Source organism: Triticum urartu, chromosome 4 (assembly GCF_003073215.2).
Source record: "Triticum urartu cultivar G1812 chromosome 4, Tu2.1, whole genome shotgun sequence".
NCBI classification, from domain to species: domain Eukaryota; kingdom Viridiplantae; phylum Streptophyta; class Magnoliopsida; order Poales; family Poaceae; genus Triticum; species Triticum urartu.
This window is the reverse complement of record NC_053025.1, coordinates 113,950,105-113,977,448: the sequence shown is the minus strand read 5'-3', so window position 1 is coordinate 113,977,448 and position 27,344 is coordinate 113,950,105.

Below are 27,344 nucleotides of genomic sequence, written 5' to 3'. Positions count from 1 at the left end.
GTGTAAGCTTGGATCGCCTTTCCGAGCGGGGAGGTTCAGCTTCCTCCTCCTCCTCCTCTTCGCTGGAGTCGACGTCGTCGTCTCCCTCTCCTTCGCCGTCAGACTCCCACTCCCCTTGTTCGTCTCCGCTCGCCTCCCCTTCCTCGGCCTGCCCCTGTGCTCCGTTGGGTGTCGAGTACATCTCTGTAGTTGCCTGGAGAATAGCAGACAAGTCGAAAGTCAGTCGACCGATTCAAAGAGAGCAAATGAAGAAAGCAAGATCTCAGTCGGGAACACAAGGTCAGACCTGGTCCACGTCGTATGTACTGTCAAGCGGGGGAACCCTCCTGGCTCCTCGGGGGTTGTCTTTGTTCCCTTTGATGCTCGACAGCTACCCTTCAAGCATCTCGTCGGTGACCTCCTCTAGGTGAACGCGAGTGGTGTCGTCGAGACCCGAGTACAGCCACATAGGGTGGTCACGAGCCTGAAGCGGTTGGATGCGCCTCCGAAGGAAGACCTACAGCAAGTCCATGCCGGTCACGCCCTCTCGGACAAGCTGAACCACTCGACCAACCAGCACCTTGACTTGCGCCTTTTCCTCCCGTAGCACTTTTAGAGAGGCAGGCTTTTGAGCTCGGTCCAGGTAGAAAGGGGGAAGACCAGCCGACTGCCCTCGGGTCACCTGGTCTTGAAAATAAAACCAGGTCGACTGCCAACCACGGACCGACTCGGGAAAAGTGATAGACGGAAAAGAACTTTTACCCCTCATCTGGATCACCAGGCCCCCGCATAGCTGGATCACTTGCGTCCGTTCGTCACTCGACTTGGCTTTCTTTACCGATTGGGAACGACAAGTGAAGATGTGTTTAAAGAGTCCCCAATGAGGGCGGCAACCCAAGAAACTTTCGCACAAGGAAACGAAAGCCGCAAGATACACGATGGAATTGGGAGTGAAATGGTGGAGCTGCGCTCCGAAGAAGTTCAAAAAGCTTCGGAAAAAAGGATGAGGAGGTAGAGAAAATCCGCGATCGATATGGGTGGCGAGGAGGACGCACTCACCGTCACGAGGTTGGGGTTTGACTTCTCTCCCCGGGAGATGCGCAGCTTCATGGGGAATGACTCCCCCCTCGACCATGTCATCAAGAACTTCCTGCCGAATCACCGAGGGCATCCGGTCACCCTGGATCCAATCCCTGGGCAGAGCAGTCCTCGAGGAAGATCCGCCCCGAGCGGACTTCTTCCCCTTCCCCTGCACCGCCGCCTTCTTCGCGCGCTCCAAAGCCGACGTCTTGTCCTTCACCATCGTCGCCGGCGAGACTCGAACGGACCTACGGCGCTAGGGTGAGAGCGGAGGTGGCAGAGGACCTTGCGGGGGGAGAAGGAAAGGCGAGAGCACACTGTTGGGGAGCCCCGAGCCGGCAACTTATAAGGAGCCGCTTCCGAGTGGCTGACCGGTAGGCCCAGGCGATCCCGTCAAATCCCACAACAGGCGCGCGCGCGGTACGTGGCGAAAAAGGTGGCACGGAGATCGAGGAGCTTCCATCCTATCCCATCCAATTACTTCGGCCACCCCCGTCCCGCTCGCTTCCCAAAATTCAAATCCCGCAAAATCCACGGGCCGCAGAACAATTCATCAAAATGAAGAGCCCGCTCGCGCCGGCACTCGGTATTCCACAAGTAAGGAAATTCACTCGACGAGAGACCAAGAATGGATCAAGGTGACTGAAAGAAGTTGACAACGACATCCGTGACGATTGATCCAGTACAAGACATTCATATAACGCTAAGAACCAGTCGGAAGGACCCCCAACTCCTTCCCCACTCGAACCTCGATCCATTCGGGGGCTAGTGATGAAGCTATGTACCTAGGGTAGGGGCATGGACATGTCCTAAGAGCCCTACCCAAGGACATCCCTGGAAGAAGTCACCTTTCAATCGACTTGAAGGTATCCCACTCGACGGATTCAAGACACTCGACCAGGAAGCTACCACTCGACTACGAAGCCAACCACTCGACTGACAGGAGATCTAAAGTCACTCCGCAAGCAAACGGTCGGCCATTAAGTAGTCTTTATGGTCATCATAGCACTTTATTAGGGACGTTACCAGTAACGCCCAGTCTTAATGTATTTTAACCCTGCATTACTGAGGACCGGAGGGGTCTGGCGAACTCTATATAAGCCACCCCCCTCCTCAGTAGCAGGGGTTGGCACCCCTGTAATTCATACACACATAATCCAGTCGACCGCCTCCGGGCACCGAGACGTAGGGTTGTTACTTCTTCCGCGAAGGGCCTGAACTCGCACATCCTGGTGTATTTACAACTTCTCCATAGCTGAGACCTAGCCTCTCCATACATACCCCCCTACCTCACTGTCAGAGTTAGAATCACGAGAGAATTGGCGGGATCCAAGCCTGGCTCCACTCGACTGGTTCCCTGTTCGAAGCTCTGGCAGAATTCTGCAAACACGATTCAAGAATAAGAAAGTGGCCTTACACGGGCTTGGTAACTGCAAGACAGCCGGGTCGGAATAATTACCTTCGAGCATGACGAACAGCTTCTTGGCGAGTCCACCGAGATAAGCCTCCAGATCGTTTACCTTCCCCGCCAGCTCACCCGCCTGGTCGTGTAGAACCATCTTGTCGTTCTTTAGTCGGCTGACCTCTCGATTAGCTGTCTCGAGAGCAGTTTTCAGTCTGGAGTTCTCCTGTTCAAGAGTTCCGACCGAAGCCAGTTTCTCTTCTGCAAGCTTCGTTTTGCTCGAGGCCTCCTTCTGTGCTTCGACAAGATCTTGATCCTTCTTCTTCTTCTTCAGAGCTTCCTCCAGTTTATCTACAGAATGTCGAGTGAACTCAACATCAAGAATGGGCAAGAAAGGGAAGTCACTCGTCAAGAATGAGAAACCTCGCCAGCCATACCTTTTGCTTCGTCTCGTGCCTTCTGCAAGTTCTGTTGAGCGAGCTTCAAGTCAAGGTCGTGCTGGATCTGTTTGTTTTCCAACTCAGTGTAGAGAGCCACAAGTTCACAGGATTTCTGCAAAAGTCAGTCGACAGAGGTCCAAGATAAGTTGCTTCTGAGTAACCAAGAGACAATGATGACGTTTCTAAGACTACAGCTGAATCAAAAACATTCAACAGTAGTCTCGGGGACTACACCCAGTGGGTGCACTCAGCGTGCCCCCACTGGTTTTGAAAAAAAAATCGACTGCCCGCAGTCGACCAGATACAATTTCATTCGACATGGCCTGGCCAGACCGAGTGAAGGATTAAAACTACAGCAACACAATATAAAGACTACAGTCGACTGCCAGCAGTCCACCGTAGTCTCGGGGACTACACCCAGTGGGTGCACTCAGCGTGCCCCCACTGGTTTTGAAAAAAAAAGTCGACTGCCCGCAGTCGACCGGATACAGTTTCATTCAACATGGCCTGGCCAGACCGAGTGAAGGAGTAAAACTACAGCAGCACAATATAAAGACTACAGTCGACTGCCAGCAGTCCACCGTAGTCTCGGGGACTACACATAGTGGGTGCACTCAGCGTGCCCCCACTCGACCAAAAAACTTAACAGAAACACCCAGTGGGTGTACAGATTTAAAAGATCTTCGGAAAAGAGATTCTTCAGACAGCATACCCTAACAGAACAAGCAGTGAATCGACTGACCTGGACGTTACTCTGAAGAGCTGAACTCGCGTCATAAGCCGCTTGGCTGGCTTCTCGAACCACCTTGACTTGCTCCATCATGATGCCTGCCTGGCGTATAGCTTCCTTAGCTGCACCCACTTGGTCCTCAGGGACGTGGTGTGTGGCGAAGAGCGAAGGCGGATTTACGGTCGACGTCGAGGGCCGCACACTCGTCAGAGGATTGGCGAAAGTCACAGAAGCCCGGGTGGTATTGCCACCGTCTCGAGCTACGGCCTAAGGCGCCGGAGTGGATTGTGGAGTCTCGCCAGCCGACGCTTTCCTGTTCCGCCTCACTCTCAGCGGCGCTTCGTCTTCGTCTTCAGGAAGGTTAATAACATGAGGAGGAGCTACGGGAAAAATTTAATCGACCAGAGTTATAAGAAATCGTCAGTCGATTCAAGGCAGAACATCAGTAATCATACCAGGGTTGGAAGTAACAGCATCTTCCATCTCTTGATCATCGTCCTTGGCGGAGATCTCAGAAGTAGCAGCACTGCAAATTTTGAAAGACCGTCAGTCGGCTCAGTGGATCGACCAAGGATCCGTCCATGGTCGACAAAGGAGAACAAGTTCTATCATTACCCAGAAATGGTGGGGACAGTCATCCTCATCTTGGGCAGAGCCTTGGGTGGCTTGGACGGCGCCGCGCGGGGTGCTTGGGAGCTTTTTCAGTCGGCGCTGGAGAAGAGGTCCGAGGGCGCTTCGACGACTGCCCAACGGGAGCAGTCGCCTTACCACGTTCCCGCGCAGGGTCGTGTGTAAGCTTGGATCGCCTTTCCGAGCGGGGAGGTTCAGCTTCCTCCTCCTCCTCCTCTTCGCTGGAGTCGATGTCGTCGTCTCCCTCTCCTTCGCCGTCAGACTCCCACTCCCCCTGTTCGTCTCCACTTTCGCCTCCGCTCGCCTCCCCTTCCTCGGCCTGCCCCTGTGCTCCGTTGGGTGTCGAGTACATCTCTGTAGTTGCCTGTAGAATAGCAGACAAGTCGAAAGTCAGTCGACCGATTCAAAGAGAGCAAATGAAGAAAGCAAGATCTCAGTCGGGAACACAAGGTCAGACCTGGTCCACGTCGTATGTACTGTCAAGCGGGGGAACCCTCCTAGCTCCTCGGGGGTTGTCTTTGTTCCCTGTGATGCTCGACAGCCACCCTTCCAGCATCTCATCGGTGACCTCCTCTGGGTGAACCCGAGTGGTGTCGTCGAGACCCGAGTACATCCACATAGGGTGGTCACGAGCCTGAAGCGTTTGGATGCGCCTCTGAAGGAAGGCCTCCAGCAAGTCCATGCCGGTCACGCCCTCTCGGACAAGCTGAACCACTCGACCAACTAGCACCTTGACTTGCACCTTTTCCTCCGGCAGCACTTTCAGAGAGGCAGGCTTTTGAGCTCGGTCCAGAGAGAAAGGGGGAAGACCAGTCGACTGCCCTGGGGTCACCTGGTCTTGACAATAAAACCAGGTCGACTGCCAACCACGGACCGACTCGGGAAAAGTGATAGACGGAAAAGAACTTTTACCCCTCATCTAGATCGCTAGGCCCCCGCATAGCTGGATCACTTGCGTCCGTTCGTCACTCGACTTGGCTTTCTTTACCGATTGGGAACGGCAAGTGAAGATGTGTTTAAAGAGTCCCCAATGAGGGCGGCAACCCAAGAAACTTTCGCACAAGGAAACGAAAGCCGTAAGATACACGATGGAATTGGGAGTGAAATGGTGGAGCTGCGCTCTGAAGAAGTTCAAAAAGCTCCGGAAAAAAGGATGAGGAGGTAGAGAAAATCCGTGATCGATATGGGTGGCGAGGAGGACGCACTCACCGTCACGACATTGGAGTTCGACTTCTCTCCCCGGGAGACGCGCAGCTTCATGGGGAATGACTCCCCCCTCGACCATGTTGTCATGATCTTCCTGCCGAATCACCGAGGGCATCCAGTCGCCCTGGATCCAATCCCTGGGCAGAGCAGTCCTCGAGGAAGATCCGCCCCGAGCGGACTTCTTCCCCTTCCCCTGCACCGCCGCCTTCTTCGCGCGCTCCAAAGCCGACGTCTTGTCCTTCACCATCGTCGCCGGCGAGGCTCGAACGGACCTACGGCGCTAGGGTGAGAGTGGAGGTGGCAGAGGACCTTGCGGGGGGAGAAGGAAAGGCGAGAGCACACTGTTGGGGAGCCCCGAGCCAGCAACTTATAAGGAGCCGCTTCCGAGTGGCTAACCGGTAGGCCCAGGCGATCCCGTCAAATCCCGCAACAGGCGCGCGCGCGGTACATGGCGAAAAAGGTGGCGCGGAGATCGAGGAGCTTCCATCCTATCCCATCCGATTACTTCGGCCGCCCCCGTCCCGCTCGCTTCCCGAAATTCAAATCCCGCAAAATCCTCGGGCCGCAGAACAACTCATCAAACTGAAGAGCCCGCTCGCACCGGCACTCGGTATTCCACAAGTAAGGAAATTCACTCGACGAGAGACCAAGAATGGATCAAGGTGACCGAAAGAAGTTGACAACGTCATCCGTGACGATTGATCCAGTACAAGACATTCGCATAACGCTAAGAACCAGTCGGAAGGACCCCCAACTCCTTCCCCACTCGAACCTCGATCCATTCGGGGGCTAATGATGAAGCTATGTACCTAGGGTAGGGGCATGGACCTGTCCTAAGAGCCCTACCCAAGGACATCCCTGGAAGAAGTCACCTTTCAATCGACTTGAAGGTATCCCACTCGACGGATTCAAGACACTCGACCAGGAAGCTACCACTCGACTACGAAGCCAACCACTCGACTGACAGGAGATCTAAAGTCACTCGGCAAGCAAACGGTCGGCCATTAAGTAGTCTTTATGGTCATCATAGCACTTTATTAGGGACGTTACCAGTAACGCCCAGTCTTAATGTATTTTAACCTTGCATTACTGAGGACCGGAGGGGTCTGGCGAACTCTATATAAGCCACCCCCCTCCTCAGTAGCAGGGGTTGGCACCCCTGTAATTCATACACACATAATCCAGTCGACCGCCTCTGGGCACCGAGACGTAGGGTTGTTACTTCTTCCGCAAAGGGCCTGAACTCGTACATCCTGGTGTATTTACAACTTCTCCATAGCTGAGATCTAGCCTCTCCATACATACCCCCCTACCTCACTGTCAGAGTTAGAACCACGACAACCCCCGGGTCTCTTTCTCATCATATCAATCTCCATCACTTTATTATTGCTTTGCTTTTACTTTTTACTTTGCATCTCTATACCAAAAATACCAAAAATATTATTTATCATCTCTATCAGATCTCACTTTCGTAAGTGACCGTGAAGGGATTGACAACCCCTAAGCGCGTTGGTTGCGTTGAGCTATTATTTTTGTGTAGGTACGAGGGACTCGTGCGTAGCCTCCTACTGGATTGATACCTTGGTTCTCAAAAACTGAGGGAAATACTTATGCTACTTTGCTTCATCATCCTCTGCTCTTCGGGGAAATCCAACGTAGTGCTCAAGAGGTAGCAAGAAGAATTTCTGGCGCCATTGCCGGGGAGTCTGCGCAAAAGTCAACATACCAAGTACCCATCACAATCCCTATCTGTCGCATTACATTATTTGCCATTTGGCTCTCATTTTCCTCTCACCCCAATTCACCCTTGCCGTTTTATTCGCCCTCTCTCTCTATCCTCCCTCTCCCTCTCTATTTGCCTCTTTTTGCCCATTTGTCTTTTGTTTGCTTGTGTATTAGTTTGTTTGCTTGTCGTCATGGCTAGTCTCATATCTTCTCCGCTGTCTCCCGAGAATGAAGTTCTAAATTTTAAACAAAGGTAGGGAGAAAATCTAAAAGATTCTTGGTATAGAATTTGCAATGCTTAAAAAAGATCTACCAGGAAGCAATCTACTTCAGTTCTTCTCCGAAATTTTTATGTAGGTGCTAGTCCTTGGTATAGATATATCCTTGATACCATTACCGGAGGGAATTTCTTGGGTAGCCATACTTTTGATTCTTATAATGCTATGTTAGATTTATTTTGCTCACCACCTCTTTTGGTTAATGGAACTATGTTAACTTTGGAGCATGTTATGAAAAGACTTGAAATTATTGAAAATAAAGTCGCTACCATTGAATTAATTGAAAATCTAGATAAAAAGATCCACAATCAAATTACTCAATATGGATCTAAGGTAGGAATGACTTTGAAAAATATCAAGGAAAATGAACCCATAGTTAATGAGAAAATAAACTTAGATTCTACTAGAATCGATAAACTTGAGGGTATAATTATGAATTTGGGAACCGCTTTTTCTTCCGTAAAGAATACTCCAAGTCCTCCTACTAAAATTTCCAAGCTTATGTATGTTCCTAAAAATAAGGGTGAATCATCTAAGTAAGGAAACTGCGGATCTTAAATCTATAAGTATTCATCCCAATCTTTTTGCTATCATTAAGGAACAAATTGCTACAAATGAATTTTTCGATCTTATGCCTAAGAGTTTTATAATCACTAGAAAGAAATAAATTCCTAAGGGAGATATATGCCTCATTGAAGAATTGCCTACCAAAGATGGCAATACCTAGATCTATTCTTGCTTGTTATGCCTAGCTAGGGGCGTTAAACGATAGCGCTTGTTGGGAGACAACCCAATTTTATTTTTATTCCTTTATTTTTGCTCCTATTTAGTAATAAATGAATTATTTAGCCTCTGTTTTGGTTGTGTTTTTTGTGTTTAATTAGTGTTTCTGCCAAGTAGAACCGTTGGGAAGACTTGGGGAAAGTCTTGTTGAACTTTCTGTAAAAAACAGAAACTTTAGCGCTCACGAGAACAATTTTATTTTATAATTATTTTTGCAGATGATTAATAGATAAATTCCTCACTTCCACAAATTTATTTTATAATTTTTTGGGGTTCCAGATCTTGCGCTAGCTACAGATTACTACAGACTGTTCTGTTTTTGACAGATTCTGTTTTTCGTGTGTTCTTTGCTTATTTTGATGAATCTATGGCTAGTAAAATAGTTTATAATCCATAGAGAAGTTGGAATACAGTAGTTATAACACCCATATAAATAAATAATGAGTTCATTACAGTACCTTGAAGTGGTCTTTTGTTTTCTTTCGCTAACGGAGCTCACGAGATTTTCTACTTTAAGTTTTGTGTTGTGAAGTTTTCAAGTTTTGGGTAAAGATTTGATGGATTATGGAACAAGGAGTGGAAAGAGCCTATGCTTGGGCATTCCCATGGCACCCCCAAGATAATCTAAGGACACCCAAAAGCCAAAGCTATGGGATGCCCCGGAAGGCATCCCCTCTTTCGTCTACTTCTATCGGTAACTTTACTTGGAGCTATATTTTTATTCACCACATGATATGTGTTTTGCTTGGAGCGTCTTTTATGATTTGAGTCTTTGCTTATTAGTTTACCACAATCATCCTTGCTGTACAAACCTTTTGAGAGAGCCATACATAATTTGTAATTTGATAGAATACTCTATGTGCTTCACTTATATCTTTTGAGTTATATAATTTTGCTCTAGTGCTTCACTTATATCTTTTAAAACACGGTGGTGGATTTGTTTTATAGAAACTATTGATATCTCATGCTTCACTTAGATTATTTTGAGAGTCTTAATAGCATGGTAATTTGCTTAATAATAATATGCTTGGTATTCAAGATTTGTAAAACTTTCTTTTGAGTGCGTTGAATACTAAGAAAAAATTGATGCTTGATAATTGTTTTGAGATATGAGGATGGTGATATTAGAGTCATGCTAGTTGAGTAGTTGTGAATTTGAGAAATGCTTGTGTTAAAGTTTGTGATTCCCGTAGCATGCACGTATGGTGAACCGTTATGTGATGAAGTCAGAGCATGATTTATTTATTGATTGTCTTCCTTATGAGTGGCGGTCGGGGACGAGCGATGGTCTTTTCCTACCAATCTATCCCCCTAGGAGCATGCGTGTAATACTTTGCTTTGATAACTTCTAGATTTTTGCAATAAGTATATGAGTTCTTTATGACTAAAGTTGAGTCCATGGATTATACGCACTTTCCTTCCTTCCACCATTGCTAGCCTCTCTAATACCGTGCACTTTTCACCGGTATCATACACCCACCAAATACCTTCCTCAAAAAAGCCACCATACCTACCTATCATGGCATTTCCATAGCCATTCTGCGATATATTTCCATGCAACTTTCCACCGTTCCGTTCATTATGACACGCTCCATCATTGTCATATTGCTAGCATGATCATGTAGTTGACATCGTATTTGTGGCAAAGCCACCGTTCATAATTATTTCATACATGTCACTCTTGATTCATTGCATATCCCGGTACACCGCCGGAGGAATTCATATAGAGTCATATTTTGTTCTAAGTATCGAGTTGTAATTGTTGAGTTGTAAGAAAAATAAAAGTGTGATGATCATCATTTTTAGAGCATTGTCCCAAGTGAGGAAAGGATGATGGAGACTATGATTCCCCCACAAGTCGGGATGAGACTCCAGATGAAAAATAAATAAAAAGAGGCCATAAAAAAAGAAAAGGCCCAAAAAAATGAGAGAAAAAGAGAGAAGGGAAAATGTTACTATCCTTTTACCACACATGTGCTTCAAAGTAGCACCATGATCTTCATGATAGAGAGTCTCTCATTATGTCACTTTCATATACTAGTGGGAATTTTTCATTATAGAACTTGGCTTGTATATTCCAATGATGGGCTTCCTCAAAATGCCCTAGGTCTTCGTGAGCAAGCGAGTTGGATGCACACCCACTTAGTTCTTTTGAGATTTCATATACTTATAGCTCTAGTGCATCCGTTGCATGGCAATCCCTACTCACTCACATTGATATCTATTAATGGGCATCTCCATAGCCCGTTGATATGCCTAGTTGATGTGAGACTATCTTCCCCTCTTTTTGTCTTCTCCACAACCACCCTTCTATTCCACATATAGTGCTATATCCACGGCTCACGCTCATGTATTGCGTGAAGATCGAAAAAGTTTTGAAAATGTCAAAAGTATGAAACAGTTGCTTGGCTTTTCATTGGGGTTGTTCATGATTTAAATACTTTGTGTGGTGAAGATAGAGCATAGCCAGACTATATGATTTTGTAGGGATAGCTTTCTCTGGCCATGTTATTTTGGGAAGACATAATTGCTTTGTTAGTATGCTTGAAGTATTATTATTTTTATGTCAACATGAACCTTTAACTTGAATCTTTATAATCTTAATATTCATACCACAATTAAGAAGATTTACATTGAAATTATGCAAAGTAGCACTCCGCATCAAAAATTCTGTTTTCATCATTTACCTACTCGAGGACGAGCAGGAATTAAGCTTGGGGATGCTTGATACGTCTCTAACGTATCTATAATTTTTGATTGCTCAATGCTATATTATCTACTATTTTGGACATTATTAGGCTTTATTATCCACTTTTATATTATTTTTGGGACTAACCTATTAACCGGAGGCCCAGCCAAGAATTGCCTGTTTTAGGGTTTCGAAGAAAAGGAATATCAAACGGAGTCCAAACGGAATGAAACCTTCAGAGACGTGATTTTCTCATCAGATAAGATCCAGGAGACTTGGACCCTTCGTCAAGAAAGCCACAAGGCGGTCATGAGGGTGGAGGGCGCGCTCCCTGCCTTTGGGCCCCTCGAAGCTCCACCGACGTACTTCTTCCTCCTATATATATCCACATACCCCAAAACGATCAGAGACGGAGCCAAAAACCTAATTCCACTACCGCAACTTTCTGTATCCACGAGATCCCATCTTGGGGCCTGTTCCGGAGCTCCGTCGGAGGGGGCATCGATCACAGAGGGCTTCTACATCATCATCATCCAAGCCTCTTCCATGAAGTGTGAGTAGTTTACTTCAGACCTACGGGTCCATAGCTAGTAGCTAGATGGCTTGTTCTCTCTTTTTGGATCTCAATACAATGTTCTCCCCTCTCTCGTGGAGATCTATTCGATGTAATCTTTTTGCGGTGTGTTTGTTGAGACCGATGAATTGTGGGTTTATGATCAAGTCTATCTATGAATAATATTTGAATCTTCTCTGAATTCTTTTATGTATGATTGGTTATCTTTGCAAGTCTCTTTGAATTATCAGTTTGGTTTGGCCTACTAGATTGGTTGTTCTTGCCATGGGAGAAGTGCTTAGCTTTGGGTTCGATCTTGCGGTGTCCTTTCCCAGTGACAGAAGGGGCAGCAAGGCACGTATTGTATCGTTGCCATCGAGGATAACAAGATGGGGGGTTTTATCATATTGCATGAAACTATCCCTCTACATAATGTCATCTTGCTTAAGGTGTTACTCTGTTTTTAACTTAATACTCTAGATGCATGCTGGATAGCGGTCGATGAGTGGAGTAATAGTAGTAGATGCAGGCAGGAGTCAGTCTACTTGTCTCGGATGTGATGCCTATATACATGATCATACCTAGATATTCTCATAACTATGCTCAATTCTGTCAATTGCTCAACAGTAATTTGTTCACCCACCGTAGAATACTTATGCTCTTGAGAGAAGCCACTAGTGAAACCTATGTCCCCCGGGTCTCTTTCTCATCATATCAATCACCATCACTTTATTATTGCTTTGCTTTTACTTTTTACTTTGCATCTCTATACCAAAAATACCAAAAATATTATTTATCATCTCTATCAGATCTCACTTTCGTAAGTGACCATGAAGGGATTGACAACCCCTAAGCGCGTTGGTTGCGTTGAGCTATTGTTTTTGTGTAGCACTACTAGGAAAAGGCATGCTAGTGGCGCACCGAATTTGCCTTCTAATGGCGCACTACCGGTGCGCCACTGGCATCACGCCATTAGAATTAAATTCTAATGGCGCACCACCGGTGCGCCATTAGTATCTGGTGTTCTAATGGCGCACCACGTAGTGCGCCATTAGTATAGCCTGCAGTGCGCCATTAGAATGCCTCCCAGGGGGCCATATGTACCCATGTGCTTTGGCATTCTAATGGCGCACCAGCAGTTAATGCGCCATTAGTGTGATGATCACAGTGCGCCATTAGTGTCTTGTGTGGTGCGCCATTAGTATGAATATTAGGTTTTTTTTTTGCTTTACTGATTCTTGCACAGGTTACAAAATATTTATTGGACAGAATATAGACAACAGCACACAGCAACATCAGATTCATCGAATACAATAGAAGATTAGTCTCCGAATACAATTCATCGTATTAGTCTCCGAATTCAAAAGACCGAACAAAGATAAAACATTACAAGTCTCAAGACCGCGAGTATCGAGTTTGTCGGAAGTAATACTAATCCTAACAAGTCCTACTAATCATCATCATACAACTTCTACTCATTATTCATAACAAGTCATACGATCATCATCTTGATAGTCTTCGAACCAACCCTACTTAATTGTTCTTAGCACATGATCATCAGTATTAGGCAGGACCTAAATACCGTATTTAAGCTAAAATAGCATAAAACAATATAGACCCCGACTCTCCATTATGGAGAATGGAGAACATCCTGTCTCCAATTCTTGCGCTTCGCTTCCTTTTGCTTCCAAGAAGCTCCTTACGACTGTCCATACATTTTTTCCATCCTTTTATTTTCATGTCTCCACTTCTTTTAGAAATCTCATATGGTCAGTTGAGATTCGTAGGACGACCTGGTTGTATGTTCAAAACATTAACACTACCTTTCAAATACATCATATGAGGCACACAATTCTCTGGGATTATCTATTGAAAAACATAGTAATAACTTCATAGTTAGCAATGATGTACTAGTTTTAGAAGTATGCAAAAGATGCACGGATGTCGTAATAGTAAAAATCTTACCAGGGTATCTCCATGGTAGTTACCGTAGTTGAACACATGCACTAGTGGCACGTATTTACCATAATGTTGAGGAGTTTGATTGTAGATATTGTAATTCCCAATGTCAGTACAAAATCCGACCAAATGATTTTTCTCCTCGTAAGTTGTTAATTCGGAGCCATCGGTGTAGTGGGTTTTGTCTACCATCTCCCGCACATTCTTTGAACAATAAAAATAAGCTGTCAATGGAAATAAGCTGTCAGCTATTTTGAAATAAACAATATAAATTAGCTAATAACTATGTTTGAGAAACTCACATAGCGGTAGAACTGGAGGGGTATCAACAAGGACCCAAATGTCCATATTGTCTTGGTTGATGTCAGGATTACCAAGATCCATGGTGATAAGCATACCCTCATCAAAACCATACATCTTGCAAAATGCTTCCCAATTTTTGCAACCAAAATGGGTTACGCTCTCAGAATTATATAGATTTACTTCAAAGTCCACATCGTGATGAGTCCTTAGGTGAATTTTCTTTGTTTCAGAAATTTCATGGTCTTCAAAATCCATCCTCTCCAAGACATAGCGTCTTGCATGGCATGGGATAAGCTATACTCGAATTGTAAACGATGAAAATTACACGTTGAAATAGTTGAAGTCATGCTTAATTATGAAAATAACACTTGTCGTCGTTGTGTACTGTTTCAACTTCGAAGGTCTCCTCGAGCTTAATGCTGAAGCGCCGATCATCGTCCAGGTGAGGCATGTCGCACAGACCTCGATCGTCATGGCACCAGTTGCACTCCACCGGGAGACTTTCATCGTCCGATGATGATGACGACATATCCTACGTTCATAATTCAAAACTACATCATTTAGGGTTTGTCGACACCGAGGCACCCTAAAAGCCTAAGCTTTCATCATTTAGGTTTTGTCGACGCCGAGGCACCCTAAAAGCCTAAGCGTACATCATTTAGGTTCTCATCGACACCGAGGCACCCTAGGTTGGGCCTAATCACTTGGCACTAATCACTTGGCTCTATTGCCACCTATGTTGGGTTTATCATCTAGGGTTTATCGATGCTAACGAGAATTCTAAGTTGGGCCTAATCACTTGGCTCTATTGCCACCTATGGTTTAATGCAGCAAGAATGGCGGGGTAGTTGATCCTACTTAATTAAGTACTAAGATACCCCGGCCCATGCATTAGTAGCAAGTACCCCATATGTCCAATTTTTAGCAAAGTCATGCTAAAATTCACCGAAAATTTTAGCATGACCTTTGCTGAAAATAAGACATATGGAGTACCCGAATTTTTCGGAACGGAAGTTAATCAACATTCCGGCAAACTCAAGGGCCTCTCGGGGTACCTGCAAAATCATCACAACACGATGGTCGGAGACAAAACCCAGCAAACTAGCACCACAATGTGCCTCTACTTTCATATGGATGAAAAGGCCACAGACCATATGGCCCTCTGCTTTCATATGGACAAAAATCAGCTCAACTTATGTGAGCTTCCATTCCAGATCTAATAGGTCACCCAACAAAAAATCATGAATAGTTTTAGCTGAAAAAAATCATGGATTGCTGTTAACTAAAAATTAGTGAAAGAAACTATTGCTGATCATGGATTACTGTTAATTAAAAATAGAGCATCTGGCTTGTCTTATCATGTTCACTAAGTCCACAAAAATGAATAGGTTCAGTAAACTTGAAGTACTCAACACTAAACATGGTTCAGAGCTCACTACACTACACTACATCGTGCAATGGTTCAGACCTCACTACACTAGAACAAGCTCACTACACTACACTACACTACACATGCTTAAACTCTGAACATAAACAAACACCAGCAATGCAATATGTAAACTACCTCTGTTTCTAGGCAACAAGAGTTATCATCAATGCTTTTGAGTTTATTAAGTACCTTCAGTTCTGAGTTTTAAATGTCAAAAGAGCTTCCCAGAATCTTGAATCCTCCAAATCACTCTTAACAGTTCTGCATTGCACAAAGGCAGCAATGAGCCAATGATATTAGTAGCAATAATAGGTGCTTACATTCTCATAACTTCAGTATTATTTAACCAAAATTCAACCTATAGAGTTCTAGTACAGTGAGTAACTCCCAATTCTTTTAATAGAAGCACAATTAACAACACAACTAGGGAGTCTAGGACAATGCCACCAGATAGAATTTGAAGGAAAAACGTTCTTCCAAAACTTTCAAGCCACAATCATACATAGAGTGGCTGATCATATAAGCTATATTTAAATAAACATCAACTAAACTTGATGACAAGAAAAACTACAATCACATTGATACAAACTAGAGCATATAGCAATAGTAAATTGCTGCTCCATATAGCAATAGTAATGCACCTAATCAACATTGTAGAGCATCCTGTTACAAACTTGTTCTGATCCTGCAAATTAATGGGGAGGAAGAACTAGGGAGGGAGGGAATGGTAATGGTTCAGAGAAGAACAATAGTAATGCTCCATATAGCAATAGTAATGCTCCATATGTTCTGATCCATATAGCAAGAAGAACTAGGGAGGGAGGGAATGGGGAGGAAGGGTGGAGAGGGAGGAAGGAGGAGAGGTACCTGGGCGGGCGTGGCCAGTCGCCGGAGGGGTCGGGGTCGGCGGCGGCGTCGAAGGGGTGGCTCGAGAGCGTCCGAGCTCGTTCGGGTCCTTGTAGTCGAAGAGGAAGACGACGGCGGTCCTCCTGGGCACCTCGGTTGGTCGTGGGGAGGCCGACGGCCACGTGCTTCGCGGGTCGGGGGGCGCGGGGGAGCCGGAGCGGGTGTGGCAAGGGATGGAAGGGGATCTGGCGAGGGAGAGGGAAGGAGGTATCGGGCGAAGGGCCGGGTATCCAGCTATAGAGGGGGGAATGTTAGTAATGGTGCACCGTCGAGGGGTGCGCCATAAAAACACTCATAGCAATGGCGCACCATTCTCTGGTGTGCCATTAGTAACTTCTTTTTTCTGATACCAATGGCGCACCCTCCTCTGGTGCGCCATTAGTAACTTCTTTTTTTCATTATTTCTTGTTGCATCTAATAATTTGTTTTTTATCAAATTTGTTATTTTCATGAGGACTAGAACAAAATATATCATCAAATATCATCAAATTTGTTTTTTTAATATCATCAAATTTGTTTTTTATTTTTAATTGAAAATATCATCAAATTTGTTATTTGAAAATATCATCAAATTTTTTATTTGAAAATATTATCAAAAAGCGGGGGAGGGTGCGGGGTGTCGGCGGCCACGGTGGAGCGGGTCGGGGGAGGGTGCAGGGGGTCGGCGGCGACGGCGGAGCGGGGGAGGGTGCGGGGGGGTCGTCGGCGGCGGCGTGGGTCAGGGCAGCGGGGGGAATTAGCTAGGGGGGCGAGGGAGAGGGATGAAGGGGATCTGGCGAGTGGGAGGGAATTAGCTAGGGGAAATCTTACTAATGGCGCACCAGCCAGAGGTGCGCCATAAGTAATTTTTTTTGTTGCATGTAATAATTTTTTAGAAAATGAATATGAATATGAAACAGTAATATTTTTTTATAAAAACAGTAATAATTGTTGTTTAACAACAATTGTAGTCTACACTTTTTTTTTATTATTTTTTTAAAAATGAAGAGGGGAGAGGAGGCGCGGGTGGGATCGAGATCGAGATGGAGGGGGATCGAGATCGAGTGTCCTCATGAATATTCAATATTTTATCATATTGAATATGAAAAAATATCATCAAATTTGAAAAAATATTCATGAATTCAAAAAGTGCCCATGAAATTTAAAAATATTCATGATATCAAAAAGTGCCCATGATATTTAAAAATATTCATGATATCAAAATATATACTAATGGCGCACTTTTACAGGGTGCGCCATTAGTAGTTTAAACTACTAATGGCGCACGGTGAAGCGGTGTGTCATTAGTAGTTTTGCAAAAGAAAGAATAAAAAAAATTCAGTACTGGCGCACTACTTGTCTGGTGCGCCATTACTAGTTAGAACTAGTAATGGCGCACCAGACATAGGATGCGCCATTAGTATGTATGTAAAAATAATAATAAAAAAATTTATCACTAGTGGCGCACCTGTTTTCTGGTGCGCCATTAGTGTCTTCCACACTAATGGCGCATCATCAACTGGTGCGCCATTAGTATATAGTAGTGGCGCACTACTTCCCTGGTGCGCCATTAGTGTCAATCCTATCTATAGCCCTTTTCCTAGTAGTGTAGGTACGAGGGACTCGTGCGTAGCCTCCTACTGGATTGATGTCTTGGTTCTTAAAACTGAGGGAAATACTTACGCTACTTTGTTGCATCATCCTCTCCTCTTCGGGGAAATCCAACGCAGTGCTCAAGAGGTAGCACGGCGGCGGCACGGTCCCGGACTCCCGTCGAAGTCTGGCGCGGTCACAGCTCGGGGAGGGGAAGGCGGTGGCGGCTGGGTCGGCCCAGTTTGGCCGCGATTTTTTTTAAATAATTCCACCAAAAAGGAAAAAAAATCCTAAATAAATATAAAAAATTCTAAAAATGCCAAAAACAATTTTCACCGTCTAAATAAAATATTTAGAACAAAGTGAACATTTTTCTGGCCTAAAAATGCATATTTTTCTAATTCATATAAAATAGCAATAAAATCCAAATAAAACTATTTATTTGATTTTAACAATTTTCCTCCAATATTTATTTTATTTTGGAGAAGTCATTTTATCTCCTCTCATTTATTTTTGATATTTGAAATATTTGGAGAGAAAAATATTAAAACCAAAATGATCCTCTTTTCAAATTTAAGAAAAAACAAATATGAAAATAATGAAATCCCCAACTCTCTCCATGGGTCCTTGAGTTGCTTAGGATTTTTAGGATCAATCCATTATGCAAATAAAATATGCTATGCATATGATGACCTATGTATAACATTCCAAATTGAAAATTTGGGATGTTACATGAACCGTTTATATTATCATCATTATATCCATGTTCTAGATCCGATCTTGCAAGTTATAGTCACCTACTACGTGTTTTGATCTAGTAACCCCGGAGTGACAGTATCCGGGACTTCATCCGGTGATTACCGTAGTTTGAGGAGTTCATGTATTCACTATGTGTTAATGCTTTGTTCCGGTTCTCTATTAAAAGGAGGCCTTAATATCCCTTAGTTTCCAATATGGACCCCGCTGCCATGGGAGGGTAGGACAAAAGATGACATGCAAGTTCTTTTTAATAAAGCACGTATGACTATTTACGAAATACATGCCTACATAATATCGATGAACTAGAGCTAGTGCCGAATAGCCCTAAGTTATAACTGCCACATGATGAATATCATCCAACAAGTCACCGATCCAATGCCTACGGATTTATCTTATATTGTTTCTGCTAAGTTACTACTGCTATCATCACTGTTACGCTTGCTAAAAAATTACTGCTATCACTGTTACTCTTACTATTGCTGCTGTCACTACTATCAAAATTATCAAACTACTTTGCTACTGATCACTTTGCTGCAGATAATTAATCTCCAGGTGTGGTTGAATTGACAACTCAGCTGCTAATACCTTCAAATATTCTTTGGCTCCCCTTGTCTTGAATCTATAAATTTGGGTTGAATACTCTACCCTCGAAAACTGTTGCGATCCCCTATACTTGTGGGTTACCAAGACCTTTTTCTGGCACCGTTGCCGGGGAGCATAGCCATATTTGTTGAGTCACTTGGGATTATTATCAATTAATCACTATGAAGAATCTGAAGGATCCTAAGACTAAGATATTTCCCTCAAGGACGAGGGGAGGTAAGGAACTGCCATCCAGTTCTGCTTTAGATTCACCTTCTATTATAAATAAACTTGCAACACCACCACATAATATTAATTCTGTAGGATCGAAAGTATGTCTAGAGGGGGGTGATTAGACTACTTGACCAAATAAAAACTTAACCTTTTCCCAATTTTAGTTCTTGGAAGATTTTAGCTAATTTAGGACAAGTCAAGCAATCATCACATAATTCAAGCAAGCATGGAAAGAGTATATAGGCAGCGGAAGGTAAGGCATGCAACTTGCAAGAATGTAAAGGGAAGGGTTTGGAGAATTCAAACGCAATTGGAGACACGGATGTTTTTCCCGTGGTTCGGATAGGTGGTGCTATCCTACATCCACGTTGATGGAGACTTCAACCCACGAAGGGTAACGGTTACGCGAGTCCACACAGGGCTCCACCCAAGGGTAACGGTTGCGCGAGTCCACACAGGGCTCCACCCACGAAGGGTCCACGAAGAAGCAACCACCCACAAAGGGTCCATGAAGAAGCAACCTTGTCTATCCCACCATGGCCATCGCCCACACAGGACTTGCCTCACTAGCGGTAGATCTTCACGAAGTAGGCGATCTCCTTGCCCTTACAAACTCCTTGGTTCAACTCCACAATCTTGTCGGAGGCTCCCAAGTGACACCTAGCCAATCTAGGAGACACCACTCTCCAAGAAGTAACAAATGGTGTGTAGGTAATGAATTCCTTGCTCTTGTGCTTCAAATGATAGTCTCCCCAACACTCAACTCTCTCTCATAGGATTTGGATTTGGTGGAAAGAAGATTTGAGTGGAAAGCAACTTGGGAAGGCTAGAGATCAAGATTCATATGGTAGGAATGGAATGTCTTGGTCTCAACACATGAGTAGGTGGTTCTCTCTCAGAACATAAGAATTGGAATGGTGTGTGTGTTCTGATGGCTCTCTCTCGAATGAGAAGGAGGTGGAGGGGTTTATATAGCCTCCACACAAAATCCAACCGTTACACAGAGTTTTCCAATCTCGGTGGGACCGAATCAACAAACTCGGTCGGACCAAAAATGTAAACCTAGTGACCGTTAGAGATTTTTGGTGGGACTGACATGCAACTCGGTAGGACCGATATGGTTAGGGTTTGGGCATAATGTAATCTTGGTGAGACCGATTACACAAACTCGGTGAGACCGAATTTGGTAATTAGCTAACCAGAGAGTTGGTCAGGCAAACTCGGTGGGACCGATTTGCTCTTTCGGTGAGACCGAGTGGAACTCGGTGAGACCGAAAAGTTACAAAGGGGAAACACTGAATTTACATTGCAATCTCGGTGGGACCGATTCGTTCTTTCGGTGAGACCGAAAAGTTACGAAAGGGAAACAGAGAGTTTGCAATCCCATCTCGGTGAGACCGAGATCCCTATCGGTAGAACCGAATTGCTAGGGTTTGGCAGTGGCTAATGACAAGTGAAACTCGGTGGCGCCGGATAGGAAAAATCGGTAGGACCGAGTTTGGCTTAGGGTTTAGGTCATATGTGGATATGGGAAAGTAGTTGAGGGTTTTGGAGCATATCACTAAGCACATGAAGCAAGAGGCTCATTAAGCAACACCTCATCCCTCCTTGATAGTATTGGATTTTCCTAAAGACTCAATGTGATCTTGGATCACTAAAATATAAAATGAAGAGTCTTGAGCTTTTGAGCTTGAGCCAATCCTTTGTCCTTAGCATTTTGAGGGTTCCGCTTTCACATCCATGCCATGCCAATCATTGAGCTTTTCTGAAATAATCATCTTGGAATAGCATTAGCTCAATGAGCTATATGTTGTTATGAATTACCAAAACCACCTAGGGATAGTTGCACTTTCAATCTCCCCCTTTTTGGTAATTGATGACAACATATAGATCAAAGCTTCGACAAATGATAATAAGCATGAAATATATCATCGCTTTGAGAAGTATGTGATAAGTAAGAGCTCCCCCTAAATTTGTGCATATTTAAAATTTGATTTGGACTGCAAATGCACAAGGAGTTAGAGTCATGGGTTACTCTTCCATGTCACATACATCTTGGTGGAGCGCTTAAAATGATAAGAATGAAATACATGCACTCATCACCAAGCATAATGAATGATCACATAAGATGGAAAGGATAATAGCATTAAGCAAGCATTAAGTGTAGCTTATGATCAAACACATGATCATCAATGTCTCACAAATAATGACGTAGTATCTCAAGCACTCAAAAGCAAACAAGTTTGAAAAACCACCAAATAAAGCAAGAGAGAAAAAAGCAACACTCTCTCTCTCTCGAAGCCTATGATCTATACATCTTCTCCCCCTTTGGCAACAAGTTACCAAAAAGTTCCTAGAAAATGCATAGTACTAGATCGACGCTCAGGCTTGATCTTCAGGTGGTGGTGGAGTCCGGATCACTCCAAGGACGAAGGCTTCGGTAGACGCTGAAGTAGACGCTGGAGTTGGAGCTGAAGTAGATGCTGGAGCTGGTGGAACTGAGGCTGTAGCTGGTGCTGTGGTGGTGGCTCTTGTGTCAGCAACTGGCACGGCAGACGACCTCGGACCTCATGGCACTCTGGCAAAGGCATGAGTGGTAGTCCTGCCTCTCCTCTCCTGCATATCATCTTGGAGCTGCTCCACTGCAGTCTGAATCTCCGTTACCTTGACATCCAAGTCATAGAATTTGTGTTCCAAGATTCTCTCTAGGCTTGCCTGGTTTTGAGTTAGGGTGGCTAGTCCTTTCTCAATCCGCAGGGTGGATGCAATCAGGTAACCAAGCTGCTCTTGTTTGGTCTTCAAGAAATACTCAGATGCCTCCTCTTGAGTTGGCATCTTGGCAGCTTTCTCCTTCCTTGCCTTCTCCTTCTTTGCGAATGCTTGGGCAGATGATGGCTCATTCTCAGTCATCACAACTTCATTGTCCTCAAAATCTGGACGGATGGGCAAATGTTCCTTGTCCAATAAATATATGCCTGTGCCCATCTTAGAGTTGATGAGCTCCTGAGTCTGAGGGGCATATCCGCAACTCCTCTTCTGATCTGCTACAGTCCTTTTGATAGTTTCCACTATGAGGCTCATCACTTTGAACTTCTGAGGCACATCAAACACATGTAGCAAGTTGATAGCATGGCCTCTGATCATCTTGTGATCTCCAGACTTGGGCAATAAGGTGTGCCTCAAGATCCAATTGATACTGGGCAGTCCTGACAGAGGGTAATGTACTGAGCCGAACTTGAAAGTATCAAGCGCTTCATTTGGGATCTCCTTGTACATATTGGACATAGAGTTATGGTCCATCTTCTTCTTTGCATATATGTCCAAATCATCATCATGCTCCTCTGGGGCATTAATGATCTGTGCCCACTCAGCAACTGTGGATTGGTACCTTGTACCCTCAGACATCCATGTGATCCTCCCATCTGAATAAAAATGTGCTGTGGAGTAGAACTGCATAATGAGCTCCTCGTTCCACTTTGTGAGCTTCTGCCCAACAAAGTCAGCTACTCCACAAGCTATGAAGCTGTCTTGCACTCCAGGGTAGTGCTCCTCATTGTCCTTGATGTAGGTCCAGTCGACCCATCTCATGTCACAAACTATTGGCTTCTTGTCAAGCAAAACAGTCTCATAGAAATCTTGCTGCTCCTTGGTGTGAAATCTGTAGTCCACTGCTGTCCTTCTCCTTGAAGCATACGGGTCTGCTTCTCTCCACTTCCTCAGCCCTGAATCTCTCCTGAGCTTCATGTCCTCAGCCACAGGATGAGCATCGTTGTGGTCTGGGATTTTGGGATTTAGCTTTCTTAGGACATTCTCTTCCTCTTCTTCATCAACAGTCTCAGGCACTGGGGCCTTGTTTTTCTCAGCTATAGGAATGCTCCTTGTATTTCTCTTGGGTGCAGACTTGGGCTTGGAGGCAGCTTTGGGCTTAGATGCAGTAGCCCCTGATCTTATGGCATCACCCATCAGCTTGGGTGCCTTGGGTGCTGGTGCAGCAACCTCTTCTTCCTCTTCCTCTTCCATGATGGAAGCTTTTCCAAGCACTCTAGCCATAGTCTTCTTCACCCTTTCCTTTCTTTTCTTGCCCTCAGCTGCAACTGGCTCTATGGGCTTCTCAGTTGACATTCTGGCCTTTGACATTGGCTGCCTGCCTGCTGGCCTTTTGATTTTCAGCCCTGGCTTAGTCCCTTGAGCTGGCTCAACTCTCTTGGAAGTGGCCTCTTCCTCTGCCACATAATCTTCATATTCAGAGTCTGAAGTTCTCTTCTTCCTCTGTCTCGTGGCAGCTTTTGGCAAGTTGCTAGGAGTGCTCCTGCTGCCCTCATCTGAAGAGCTGGAGGGACTAGTGCCCTCACTCATCACCACTTGCTGCTCTGACAAGTTTTGGCTATCACTTTGATCAGACATGCTGCAACTGACTGCTGACCCTGTGAATAGATTATAGATGAGGTAGAAAAGATGAGCATCACAAAATGCAGAGATTTTTGCAAAAGAATGATCCAAAAACTTAGTTTTAGTTTCCCACTGAAATCATCTCGGATCTATCGATTTTCAAACTCGGTGATACTGAAGCAGTTTTGGAACCTAAACTAGTGAACTCGGTAGGACCGAGTCACAGTTCGGTGGCACCGAGACTGATAGGGTTTCACAGAGTTCCAAAATCGGTCACACCGATAAGTAATTCTCGGTCAGACCGAGTCTCACTTGTGCAATGGCATAAGCCAAATCGGTGGGACCGAGTTTTTCAACTCGGTGGGTCCGAGATGGTTTCGGCGGAAACCTAACCCTAAAATTTTCGAATCAAAGCTAATCTACGGGCGTATTGACTGGATAGGAGTGTTTCAATCATGGCAAGAATCATGATGATCACAATGTGCTAGGAATCAGATTGGAGAATAGCACAAAGATCAAGTCCATACCCTAGTTCGGCGGGGACTTGCTACGGTGGCAACGGCGGGGCAGAATTCCCGTTGACGGCGACAGAGACCAGTGACTGGAGGCGGCTGGCGGCGAGAAGACGATCCGGAGACCAAGTTGGCAGAGCAGGCTATCGCGCGGGCGAAGGGGTTCGGAGAAATTTCCAAAATTTTGCCCGTGACTATATATAGCCCGACCCTGTCGGTGTGACCGAGTGGAACAACTCGGTGGCACCGAGATTCATAATTGCAGGCAGTTACTGAAACTCGGTGTGACGGAATGTTCAAATCGGTTGCACCGAGATCGAAAACCTAGATCAACTTAATGATCTCGGTAGGACCAAAAGTGGGGTATCGGTCAGACACAGAATCAAAAAGAGGTTTTGGAAGTTTAAGTCTATGACGAATCGGGGACTCCGAGCGCTCCTCACACAGAGTGGTACGAATCTGACTTGATCAAATTTTGTGATGCAGCATGAATAGAGTTTGAGACGAGAAAAGCATAGATAGCTAGAGGAGGTTCTTAGGCATTCTTGTCCATCCACTTGGCAAAAAGAAATAAAACCGAACAATCAAAACAACAAGTGGATGTCCTCGAATGAGTAAAATATGCAACCAGCATGCTCACTCAATAAGATGGCAAATGAAATATGTGACAAGGCATGCACAACCAATTCTAGCATCTATCAAGCAATTTGCGATGACTAGGTCATCTATATATGAGTATATTGACTTAGGAGTCAAGTGAGAGCACTTGATCGTAGGTCATACTCATCGTTTAAGCTCAAGTGGGGTTACAACTTTTACATAAGGCATTGTTGTGTTCACATCTTTAGAGTTTCTTTAGCTCAAGTCTTAGAGTAAAGCTCCCCCTAGATGTGATATCCCCCCAAAGAGGGATGAACTAACCTTGGGTTTTGTCGATGATGACTTCATGTAGATGTTGAAGATGTGGATGCTCAATGTTGATGTAGATCACTTGGATCTATCCATTTGAGTGAATTGCACTTTCAATACCTACATGGGTTAGTCCCACAAGGAACAAACAAGGATATCCATAGACATAGAGTGATGCACACACAAGATGATGTCCATGAAATCTTTTAGGTTACCTTGTCCCTTGTCTTACCAACAAGAGGGTTTGTGACTCCTTGAACTAGTGCAAGATGTGGAAGTTGATTGCACTTGTTCTTGCCAAAATGATAAGAGTGAAGTATGTTGGCGGAGTCACCCTCAAGAACTCTCTAGTTCTTCTTCTTTTGGATCCACATCATCTTGATGGGAATCCTTGGTGTTGTAGTCGTACTTGATGAAGTGGAACTTGAAGTAGTCTTGGGAATCCACTTGACTAAGGTCTTAGGAGCTTCTTCAAATGCATAAATTTCCTCTTGAAGCTTGTCCTTGCCTTTTTTCTTGTAGTCTTGTGGTGGAAGATCATCTTGAGCTTGTGTCCCCTTGAAAGAAGTATCATACTTCTCTTGTTGAGGAACAAACTTTGTCTTGGGGTATTGATCTTCTTCCCACTCAACTCCATTGGCATTGAACTTTTGTTCAAAACCAACACCTTGATTCTTCCGGTGCATTCCTTGCTTGCGCACAATTTCCTCGAATTGCTTACTCCCGGCAAGGCTTTTGTACACTCCTTTCTCTATAATTCCCTTCAATAAACTATTTTCTTGCTCAAGTGTAACTTGGCTAAGAGAATCATTAGTGGAATCAAGAGAACTACTAGAAGCAACAATATTGGATTTAGCATGATCATTGTTACCGCTAGAGGAAGAATTTTTCTTGTTCTTGTTACTAGACTTGACTTGAGGCATGTAAGTGGATAAGAGTAAACGCTTGGCAATGTAAGAAGAACTTTTCTTGCGGAGATCATCATTGATTGCTTTTAAGAACTCATGCTCTTGCTCAAGATTGAGCTTTTCAAAGCGTAATTTCTCATGAGCTCTTAAAAGTTCTCGATGATCTTCGAAGATAGTTTCATGAGCTAACTTAAGAGTGTTTAGTTCTTTAGTTAGAGCCTCAATCTTCTCCTTATCATTGTCATTCGTTTTATCTTGATTAGCATGTTTAATTGACGTTTCATCATAGTATTCATCACTAGAGTTGTCAACAAGAAAATCATCACCTAACAAGTCATCTTCATCACTATTGAAATCAACATACTCGGGGTGTGTTACCTTAGGACCTTTGGCCATGAAGCATCTTCCAATTCCTTCATTTGGTGAGTCAAATATGTCGTAGGAGTTGGTTGACATGAGTGCTAGACCGGCAACACCTTGATCTTGAGTATCTTCGGAGTCGGAGTGATAACTTCTCTCGGAGTGGCTGTCGGAGTCGGAGCCGGATACCCATTCACCAACATGAGCTTGATGTCTTCGTCTTGTGTAGCTCCTTGATGATTTTTCCTTCCTTTCCGAATCCTTGCTTCTCCGTGAGTATCTTCGTTCATAACGATCATCTCTACTCCTTCTCTCTCTTGGTGGTGATTCTTTGCTTCTTCTTCTTGGAGAATCTTCTCTTCTCTTGTAGGGAGCCGTACACTCATTGGAATAGTGTTCGGGTCTTCCACAACTGTAGCAGTTCGCTCTCGACTAGAAGATGTTTTGTCATTGTAGGACCTTGACTTGAAGCTTCTATCTTTGCTTCTACTCTTGTAGAACTTGTTGAAGTTCTTCACCATTAAGCTCAATTCTTCATTGAAGTCTTGTTTCTCACTTGATGATGTAGGGGATTCACATGAGGCTTTATAGGCACCACTTGATTTGTTGTGAAGTTCCTCTTTATCCTTAAGTGACATCTCATGAGCAACAATTCTTCCAATCACCTCCGTTGGCTTGAGATCTTTGTAATTGGGCATCATTTGGATCAATGTGCACACGGTATCATATTTTCCATCCAAGGCTCTTAGAATCTTCTTGATGATGAATCTGTCGGTCATCTCTTCACTTCCTAAGCCGGCAATCTCATTTGTGATGAGAGCAAGCCTAGAGTACATTTCAGCGACGCCTTCACCATCCTTCATCTTGAACTTGTCAAGTTGGCTTTGAAGCACATCCAACTTGGATTCCTTGACGGAGTCGGTACCTTCGTGCATATCAATCAAAGTGTCCCAAATTTCCTTCGCATTCTCAAGACGGCTGATTTTGTTGAATTTTTCGGGGCACAATCAGTTGAAGAGAATATCAC